Here is a 7,412-nt window from a genome sequence, read left to right as displayed (position 1 = left end):
GAGTCATTTGAAAAATTGTAGTGCTTTAACCAAACATATGGAAGTTTAGAAGGGTGAATTTAGGCAGGGAAAATAAAAAGTTCTTTTGTGGCTATATTGAATTTGACACACAATATACAACTACTATTGTAGGGAGATTTTCCTCCCCCCACCCCTGCATCTAACATGAGATGTCATGTATTAAATGATCTCCTCTCAGGTTATTTCTAACTGAGTTTTTGTGATCTTATAATATAAAGTCATTTAATTGGGCCTTTAAAATTTGTTTTTTTTTGTTCTCTATTTTTAGTTCTTTAACATGGATTTCATCATCTTCCCCAGTGCCCAGTGTTTTACTCATTAAATTTACTAGGTATCAATATAAAATAATAATAACCGTAATAGAATCTATGTGGTGTTTTAGGTTAACAAATTATACATTTTAATTTATTTAATCTGGCACCGTCTGGACATTCTTGGCAATCTCTTTATATAATTTCTCTACTTCCTCCTGTATCTTAGCACATGAGCTACAGATATCTACATTATGGTATTTTTGTTATATTTGTCATGAATATTAAAAATCAATGTCAATTCAGCAGGTATCATTAATGAATTACTGCTTTTGAGAATCTGAGTGTATTCTTCAATCTCTTTGTTATCAAATTTCTTTAACTATAGTAGTTAAAACACACATCTTTATTACATTTAAATATTTATTAAATGCTTTCTTGATAACTTGGTGAACTAAATAATTATTAAAGTCCTAATTTTATAAGTGAGGAAACAGGTTCTCAGTGCTATAGTGACTTCCTCAGGGGCACGCAACTGGTAAATTTCAGAGATGGCAGGAAAACCTCGTTCTCCCTAGTCCCAATCCAGTACTCTTACCACTGTGACCAACTGCCACTGTAAAATGAAACCCTTCTGTAATTCTATGATCCTGTGATTTCTGGTTTCTTGCATTTGTAGTGTATGTCAACTCAAGAGGCTCTATTTTTACTGAGATCTATGAAGTATAGACTTGTTTAAAAAGTTTCTGGAAAACAAGATTGAATGAAGGAAAAGATGGATTTAAATGGTGTGTGACTTTGCAATTTTACTTCTTGGTTTTCTTGTTTAAATTTCAAGGTATATTTAGAAGATTAAACATCACTACTTCCCAATTCTGTCTTGTTTTCCAACCTTTCCAATCTTAGCATTTTCCTATTAATTGATCAAATTAAAAAATTATTATGTGCCTACTATGAGTTAAGGGCAAGTAGATAGGTCAGTGGGCCTGGATTCAGGAAGATTCACCTTCCTGATTTCAAATCTGGCCTCAGACACTTACTAGCAGTATTGCCCTGGGCAAGTCATTTAACTCTGTCTGCTGCCATTTCATCGTCAGTAAAATTAGCTGGACAAAGAAATGGCAAACCACTCCAGTATCCCTGCCAAGAAAACCCCAAATACCATCACGAAGATTTGGACATGACCAAAAAATAACTGAACAACAACAACAACACTAAGTGTCAGACACTATGCTAGGCCATTGGGATATAGAGACATTAATGAAACAGTACTTGCTCTCAAGGAGCTTATATTTTTAGAAGGAAACAGCATGTACACATGCAAATTTATGTGAAATAAGCACAAACTTAAAAGGAGGAGGAAGTAGTGCCTGGGGGGAATCAAGAAATGCCACATGTATGAGGTGGTGTTTGAGTTGAACTTTGGAGGAAACTAGGGATTTTAAGAGATGGAGGTAAGGAGGGAGGAAAGTCTATGTATGAGGGACAGCCTGTGAAAAGACATGGAGAGAAGAAATATGAGTCACTTGTGAGCAAACAAATATAGTCTGTCTGAATTAAAGAGTACCCGAATATGACTAATGTACAATAAAGTTGAACAAGTAAGGTGGCACTACATTGTGAAGGAATGCAAAACAAAGGAATTAATTTTCTTCTAGAAGTAATTATCACTAAATATCCTTGACCACAAGAGTAATATGGTTAGACTTTAGGAGTAACACTTTGGCAGCGGGGCAGAGACTGGATTGATGAGAGAGCAAAGTAGAAGGAAAGAGATCATTTAGGAAGCTATTTCTATAATCTCAAGGAAGTTGATGAGGGCTTCAAGTAGAGTGATGGCCTTGTGAGTAAAGATAAGGGTTTGGGTATAAGAAATGATGTGGAAGAAGTGACAAAAATTGACAATTGTTTGAATAGGAAGGATGAGTTTGAGTGAGATACCCAACTTCCCTCTGACATTCTGATGTTAGTGGTCCAGAATTATTGTGATGCCCTTAAAGGGATGGAGAAGTTTAGGAGAGTAAACTCTGAGAGAAAGGTAATGAGTCCTGTTGGACATGTTGAGTTTGTTGAGTTTGAGATGCTTAAGCAACACCCTATTCAAAATGTCCAATAGGAAGTTTGTGGCACACTGAAACTCAGGAGAAATTGATGTATACAGGCGTTTGGGAAGCATTGATATGCTTTGTGTGTGATTAAGTGCTATTGTGTCTCATTGAGACTCTCATTGAACCAATGGGAGCTGAAAAGGTTACTAAGAAAGAAAGTGTGAAGACAGAAGAAAAGAGGACCTATAATAAAACTTTGGGAACACCAGCAAAAGAGCTTGAGGGGGAAAAATGGTGAGACTAGGAGTAGGAGAACAAAAACTAAATTGTTATTGTTTTTAATCTAGAGAAGAGAATTATTCATTTGATTTTCAGCCATTCCATTTGGGAACAAGGTGAGAGGAAGAGGACACATCTATCATCATCATCATCATATTGTTTTTCTTTTTCCTCTTCATCTTTCATCATCATATCACAGTTATAAAGACCTTTAGGCAATTTCATAAAAATAATAACTTGAGGTAGATACTACTAGTGTTATTACTCCCATTTCATAGGTGAAGATATTAAAACTCATAGAATAAATGAAAACTCAGAATCACCCACCTGTGAGTATCAGAGCCAACATTTAAGAGTAGGTTTCCTTGTACCAAAACAAACACTTCCTCTTTTCCTTAAAGCAGGGGTGAGTAACCTGTGACCTCAAGGCCACATGTGGCCCTCTAGGTTCTCATGTGCGGTCCTTTGACTGAATCCAAACTTCACAGAACGAACTCACTTAATAAAAGTATTTGTTGTATAGAACTTGGAATGAGTCAAAAGGCTACACCTAAGGACCTAGAAGGCCACAGTTTCCCTACCTCTGCCCTAAACCAGATTGACTCTCATATATCTTTCCTAGAACAAAAGAAGAAGATCAAAGGAAAAGATAAAATAAAAAGGGGGAGGAAAGGAACAAGATCAGCATTCAGCACTAAAGGATTCACTATGCCCCCAATCTCTAGAATGGAACTGGATCATTTGTGAATTAGGAGATATGTCTGTATGTGTATATAAATGTGTGTATATGTCTATGCATATATGCATATAAATATATACTTACACAGATGTGCTTATGTATATTTGTATATACATATATATACACATATATACATATATACACATATACACACCTCTGTACATAGACATGTACACATTTGTACACATGTATCTATAGGAATGTGGTATGTGTGAATGTGGATTATAAGTATTTATTTACAGAAACATCTCTCTTTTATATAAATGAAAAGTAATATACATTTGTCTTTGTAGTTACAAATTACATAATTGCACATGTGTATTATAGATGGGGCTTACCCATTTCTGGTTTACCTTGTTAACTCAATAGGTAACACTTCTTAAATATAGGTATTCATTACTTTATTCATTCAATAGCTAAATTCCTGCAGAGTTGGCTATAAAGCAAGCTTTCACAAAGGGAACTATATTTCCCCATAGACTTCCATTATGTTCTGGGAAATAAATATGTTACCTTGAAAGGATTCCTCAACAGACAGAGATGAGAATGTGCTTAAGGTTTTTTTGCAACTTGGCTTGATATCTCTTAAGTGCAAGGATGAAAAAAAAAACAGAGTGTGAACATCAAGTGGTAACCAGATGCCCTGTCAAAACAGAGTAGGAGTTGTTGCAATAATAGGAAGATGAGTTCAAAGTACAGATCAATTACCATTATTATATCCTGGGGAATGTTAGTGACAGTCAGACTCCAAGACAAGGGATATATTGGGTCAATGGCTAAGGATGCAAAAGGCCAGGATTTAGGGTCTTAGTCTTAAATTATAGTAGGCTGTGAAGGACAGGCCACAGAACAGAAAGCATGAGATGAGTTGTCTTTTGAGAATTGCCACTAAAACTCATAGAATAAAGTACTCAGAATCACCTACATGTGAGTGTCAGAGGCAAGATTCAAGGTTAAGTTTCCTTATATAAAGACAAATACTTTCCCATCCCCCCAAAGCATACTGTCTCCCATAAGACCCTCCTAGGACAAAAGAAGGAAACAGAAGAAAAAGATATTTGTTAACACTTGATACTCTAACACAAGATGAAGTAAAAATGGGGAGGGAAAAGGACAAGATCAGCATTCTACCTTGCTCTGTGACTATGAGTATGTCCATTTACCACTCTAACTCTGGTTCTGTTTTTTTACCCTGGAAAATAAGGGCACTGTGAATCCCTGTATTCTAAGATATCTCTACTTTGGACAAAATTCATCCTATGTCTTGATTTCCTTCTTATTCTTTCATTTCCCAGGAAATGACATTGAAAGACAATTTGGCATATTGGAAAAAGTAATGAATTTCCAAGGAAAACCAAGATTTAAATCCTAACTCCAATTCCTATGAAGTTGACTTATTCTCAGTTCCTCTAGACTTCACCTGGAGAGGGAATAGTGTCAGATAATTAATCATCTTAAGATTCTCATTCTTCCTCAACAACTGTCAGTTAGTCAACAAGCATTTTTAAGCCTTTATTGTGTGCCAAGTACTAGTCAAGAAACATTTATTATTTACCATGTGCAGGCACTATGCTAAGCTCTGGAAGACACATACAAGGGGAAAGAAAGACAGTACCAGCCCTCAAGGAACTTCTAATGAAGGAAGACAGTACATAAAAGGAAGCTAAAAAGATTTGAGGAGGTGGTAAATAAAGTCAGTAGGACAGTGTAGAGGGGAAAACATGCCTTACCTAGACTGTAGTATGATGTCTTTCCCTGTCTTACCAACCTTTCTTCTGATATATCCTTCAGAAAATTACTAAATTAATCTTTGTAAACTATAATTCTGCCCATGTCACTCCCCTGGTCAAGAATCTTTAGAGGCTATTTATTGACTCTAGGATAAAATGCTTCTGCTTCTGCTTGCATTTAAAATCCTCCTATATTCAGCCTACCTTCCTAGGCAAATCTTTCACTTCAGTCCACTTCATATATTCTGCATTCTTGATAGAATAGATAGAAACCTGCTGTTTCCAGAACTTGACATTCTTTCTCTAACCCCCTGTGTCTTTGCGCAAGCTGTCCACCATTCTTAGAATGACCTCCTTTTCTACCTGCCTCTCTTAGAATCTATAACTTCCTTCAAGACTCAACAGTTACTGTGTCAGCTATTATTAAAAACAAAGCAAATAAAAAATCTGCCGATCCCCCTAGGTGTTAGTGTTTTCTCTCTCCTCAAATTAATCTTCTAGTCACGTATGTGAGTACATGTGGTACCTGTTCCCTTCCTACCTGGAACCAGTGGAATGTAAACTCCTTTGGGACAGGGAATATATATTGTCTTGTGTCAAGCACAGAACTTTGACCATAGCAGGCAATTAATTATTAATGAATTGTTACATTGAATTGGACCCTAAGGTCTATTTTAAGTAGAAATCCTATGATTTTAGGATGACTAATCCTAGCCTATTGTTTAAGGAAACTTCTGATGTATCTTTGTGAACCTAAAATCTCCCTTCTTTTGTCATTTTTCCCCCTCTAACTTGAAAAACAAATGAGAATTTTTTTTTCTTTTCTCAGAAACCCCATGGATTCACACTTGTAGTTCCTAGAATTTATCTGTGACTATGAGTTAGAATAAATGACCTCCCTCCCTAGGTGTGTTGATACTTCCAAAGAACATGATCTATTCCTGCTAAAAAGCCATAAAACTTCATACACTAAAATGAATCAGTACTTTACTTCATCAATAGGTCTGAAATTCTGTAAAATGATTTCACATAAGATGAAGGATGCCTATGGTAAGGAATCTTTCCTCTGATTGTTTAAATATAACCTTGGATTAACTCACTTCTAGAAAGGGCAGTCCCCTGTTTAGGGGGAGAAAGATATGTATGCAGGTGTGGGTGGAACTTTGACTTCCAAACTGGCTTTCTTTGCCAGTTCTTTCATGAAAATGTACTATTGTAAAGGAATGTGCTGTTCCATCCCATCTGTTCTGTCTTCAGGGCTTTGGAGGAGGGTTTCCAGCTGATAAATGTCACTGGATTACTTTTATGTAAATAATGAAAACACCATGGAATGAACTGTTGTAGATGCATACTTCGCCCCTAAAAATCTTGCTCCTGGCTACTTGACAGGTGAGCTCTGACAACTAGTTTCAATTCCCTAGGAGAACAGTAAGACAGCAAAGGTGAGAAAGATTTTACAGAAATGACATAACCTGAGGGGCAGTCAGGGCAGAGCATAAGAAAAGGAGGGAGGTAGAGGACACTAGGGAGAGAATAATCTAATACCAATCAGATGTGCCCTTGGTCCCTCAGCTCTTTCAAGGTCTAACCCTGCTGTGCTCGCTGTCTTTCTCTGCTCTCTTCTCATTGTAACAGCAAGTTCTTGATTTTAATGTTACTGACCTAATCATTCTGAAAGAGTGTGCCCTAACTCTTTTGGCAACCAAAGCACATCAAATTTATGTTCATTCTCTCACTATTTAATTTTTGGTAACACAATATGAGTCCCTATTAGGAACCTTGAGAAAACAACTCATCTGTAAATTTCAAGTTCAACTTACTCCTCCACTTGTCCTTCATGGTTTCACCTCAGTTACCCCTCCAGTAGAAATGTCAAGATTGTCTCCCTTAGCCCTAACATGTATCCCTGGTCTCCCACAACCCTTAATTGATAATAAGAAGGAAGGGAAACATCCTTAGTATTTTCTTGACAAGTTGCTAAGTTTGGCTCATTTTCATATTATCAGAATCCTCTTTTTAAACCTGCTCCTTCCTAAATACCAAATTACATCCTGATATAGACAAATTATTTATCCCCTGCATTGATTTTAAAAAATAAGAGAGAGCAAAGAGGAAGAGGAGGAGGAGAGAGACAGAGACAGAGACAGAGACAAAGAGACAGGGAGAAAGACTGAGAGAGAGAGACAGAGAAGGGGGAGGGAAGAAAAGAGGAAGGAAGAATGAAAGGAAGTAAAGAAGGAAGGAAGGGAAGAAGGGAGAGAGGTAGGGAGGGAGGAAGGAAGCAAGAGAAGAGGGAAGGAAGGAATAAGGGAGGAGAACCAAAGGTATCTATTTTGTTATAGCA

This window comes from Vombatus ursinus, unplaced genomic scaffold (assembly GCF_900497805.2).
Source record: "Vombatus ursinus unplaced genomic scaffold, bare-nosed wombat genome assembly UNPS02014818.1, whole genome shotgun sequence".
NCBI lineage: Eukaryota > Metazoa > Chordata > Mammalia > Diprotodontia > Vombatidae > Vombatus > Vombatus ursinus.
Note: the sequence above shows the minus strand (reverse complement) of the source record.